General features: G+C 35.5%; 1 pseudogene; it reads right to left on the reverse strand.

Annotated features, from left to right (window-relative positions):
• Positions 1 to 2,033: 2,033 nt before the first annotated feature.
• On the reverse strand, positions 2,034 to 2,615 carry LOC136397719 (mitotic spindle assembly checkpoint protein MAD2A pseudogene; annotated as a pseudogene).
• Between the last annotated feature and the right edge of the window lie 1,127 nt (positions 2,616 to 3,742).

A 3,742-nucleotide genomic window follows, 5' to 3' on the forward strand; every position in this document is an offset into this window, starting at 1 on the left:
TACATCCACAGCATTAATTATTTTATAACAAAATCAGTGAAGATTATGAATAAATCAATGTTATGTCATAATATTTTACATTACAAAAAGTTACTGCAACTTGGAATATTGTTACATGTTTGCATTGTAGGGCTTTTAATTCTAATGGAAGATGGCATAGATATTATGAATAATTAATGCTATGTACTACAGAATAGCTTAAGATTTTTATAATGTTAAAAAAACCCAGAGAAATTTGGGAGAGAATTGTTGTGATTGTGACAGAGATTGAGAAGTTGGAATTAAAACTATCCCAATTGTAATTTATCTATTTGTGATGTGTGCAAAGTATGTAAAGTTGGCATAAGTGAAGCCATTTTAAAATGGCATCAGGGCAGCCATTTCAGAGAAATTGCATCACACATCTTACACTTGTACTTTTGGAATGTTTGAACTGGACAAAATGAGCTTTTAGTTGGGCCAAACTAACATTGTCTTACAAGCAACAGTAAAGCTAGCAAGAAAGCAGACCTCCTGATCACAAGGACTGATAAAGATAGTCTTTAAAATAAGGAACCAGCTATGTATTCCTAAAGAGTAATTCAGCTTGTTAACACCAAAAGAGTCTTTTCTTCTATTTATGTAAAAATTTCCCTTCTCTTTCTCATAAAAACTCCTTTCTTTCACCGTACAGGTGGAACATGATTTGGATTTCTGCCTAAAGATATGCCTCTAAATTGTAGTTTTTTATTTCAAACAAATACTTGTTGATTCTCACTTTGGCTTTTTATTTTTAGGTAAAAAGGAACTGTGCTTAATTCTTTCACCTATTCTAGAACTTCACCTTTCCTCCCACTTGATTTCCAAATCTAGACCAAAGTATTCTAATAAAGTTTCTTTTTATATTGTATAACCACTATTCTAGAATCCATTTTGCAAAGGAGCTTCTAAAGGCCTATAAATTGCAACTATTGGTATTAAAATATTCATTTTTATTCACTGGATTGGTTGCTTTTTTTTTTTTTTATCTTACCCATTTAACTTTATCATTGTAATTTAAACCTTGATATTATAAAACACAAAAAGACATTTGAAGAGTTCTGTAATCACCGGAATTTAAAGAGTAGAAATAGTGATAGCTTTGTAGGTGTAAATTATATATATTAAAATAAAGTAACTGCATATTTTTTCCATATGGAAACTATACATATGAAATAAATGGCAAAAGAACCTTATAGCAACATTCTGTTATTGTGGGTTCTCCGTTACTTTAGGACTTTAACAAAGATTCTGAATATTTAGACTTCTTTTGCTGTGTTTTATATTTACTTATATTCCGAGTCAAGCTTCTTGACCCAAAGGTTTAATTTAAGAAGGCATTTAGCTTTATAGCAAAAGTTTTTCCATCAACAGTTACCACCTTCAAAGAGATTGACAATACAGGGCTGATGCAATCTGCTGGCTCCTTTTTGAACCGTGTGCAAAAATTTATGTCAACCCTATGGGAAGTCAAACAGGCACCAAAAAATGGAACAATTATGCATGTTTCAGTAAAGTATAATGTTAAGTTTTTCCCATCAAAAAATTAATCAGGCCCTGGCCAGTTGGCTCAGTGGTAGAGCGTCGGCCTGGCGTGTAGGAGTCCTGGGTTCGATTCCCGGCCAGGGCACACAGGAGAGGCACCCATCTGCTTCTCCACCCCTCCCCCTCTCCTTCCTCTTTGTCTCTCTCTTCCCCTCCCGCAGCCAGGGGGAGCATTGGAGCAAAGCTGGCCTGGGCACTAAGGATGGCTCTATGGCCTCTGTCTCAGGTGCTAGAATGGCTCTGGTTGCAACAGAGCAATGCCCCAGATGGGCAGAGCATCACCCCGTGGTGGGCATGCCGGGTGGATCCCGGTCGGGCGCATGCAGGAGTCTGACTGTCTCCCCGTTTTCAACTTCAGAAAAATACAAAAAAAAAAAAAAAAACTTAATCAATGAAATGAAACATGAACTATAGTTGACTTGGTTTCAGGAAACACTTTTGAGAATTACATTATTGTTCTTGTTTCATCTTCAGTCACGGACAGGGATTTTGTAGGTCACCATGCTTTTTACTTTGTGGATTTAGGAGAGAAGGAATGCAGATAGACTTGCTCAGAATTGGTAATGAACTGTGGTCCTCACTCTTTGCATTTTCAGGTACAGCAAATTCTTTGTATATATCAGCAGATCAAATGAACAGGAAACTTCCAACAGTGGCAGAAATGTCACTGTCGCTGTGGTGGATTTTATCTTGGGTAGCTTTCTGAGACTTTTCTCTGGGTGTACTGTCATCTTTGGCAGTCTTGTCACACTCAATATCAAATTGTCATCTTTAAAGAACCTCACCACTTTCAATATTCCAGATGACTACTACTACTTTCTGAATGGAACACTTTCATAACCAGTCTTTTAGTACCACCACATTATGTAAGTATTTCATGAGCTCAGGTTAGGATCCATAGTTACAAACAAGGTGAGTCCATATTTCTGCACTCAAGTAAAGGTTTTAGGCTGATATGAAATGCTGTTGATGCCAAATGAGAAGAATCTGGCCATGATTTTGGTGCTTCTGCTCAGGGGGCTGCCCTGCTCCCAGGAGAGCTACAGCGCCATGGCCAAGCCCAGGCCCGCCCCAACATGGCGACCGCATGTGGGGACTGCAGGGCTCTGCAGCAGCTCCCTGTCACTGGTTTCAAAATTAATGGCTTCATTCCATGTCTACATCTTTCTTTATTTTTAAAAATTAATTATTTTTTAAAATTAAATTTATTGAAGTAGCATTGTTAAATAACACTATATAAATCTCAGGTGTACAACATTATAAATCACTATCTGTATTCTTTCTTGAGTTCTTACCACACAAAGTCTAGTTTCCTTCCATTACCGTATATTTGACCCTTTTAACCCAACTCACCCACTATCCTCCTTCCTCCCTGGTGACCACCATTCTTTTGTCTGTGTCTGCCAGTTTGTTTTGTTAGTTTACTTGTTACTTTTTTGTTTTACAATACACACTTGAGTAAAATCATATGTTTTTGTCTTTTTCCATTTCCATCTGATTTTACTTAGCATAATATCTCAAGATCCATACATAAATGACAATATTTTATTTTTTTATGAATGAGTAGTATTCCTATATCTATATATATAAATATGTTGCATTATACATATACACACATATATATCTCACATCTTTCTTCATCTTTTGATAGATATTTAGGTTGTTTCCGTGTTTTTATCATAAATAATGCTGTAGTGTATATAGTACTATGTATTTTATGAATTAATGTTTTCATGTCTTTCTGGTAAAAACTCAGAAAATGAATTGCTGGATCACATGATAGTTCTACTCTTAATTTTCAAAGGGACCTCTATGCTGTTTTCCATAGTGGCAGCACCAATATATTCCCCACCAATAGTGTACAGGATTCCCTTCTCTCCACATCCTCTCTAGCACTTGTTATTTCTTGTCTTTTTGATAATAGCCATTTTAACAGGTTTGAGGCAATATTTTATTATGGTTTTGATTTTCAGTTTTTTAATAACTGGTGATGTTGAACACTTTTTCATATGTATGTTGGCCATCTGTGTATCTTCATTGGAAAAAGGTTTATTCAGATCCTCCATCCATTTTAAAATTAAATTGATTTATTTTTGATTGGTTGTTGTTGAGTTATATGAATTTTTAATATAATTTTGCTATTAACCCTTTATTGGAAATATCATCTAGGTCTTTCTAG

Source organism: Saccopteryx leptura, chromosome 3 (assembly GCF_036850995.1).
Source record: "Saccopteryx leptura isolate mSacLep1 chromosome 3, mSacLep1_pri_phased_curated, whole genome shotgun sequence".
In the NCBI taxonomy this organism is placed as follows: Eukaryota; Metazoa; Chordata; class Mammalia; order Chiroptera; family Emballonuridae; genus Saccopteryx; species Saccopteryx leptura.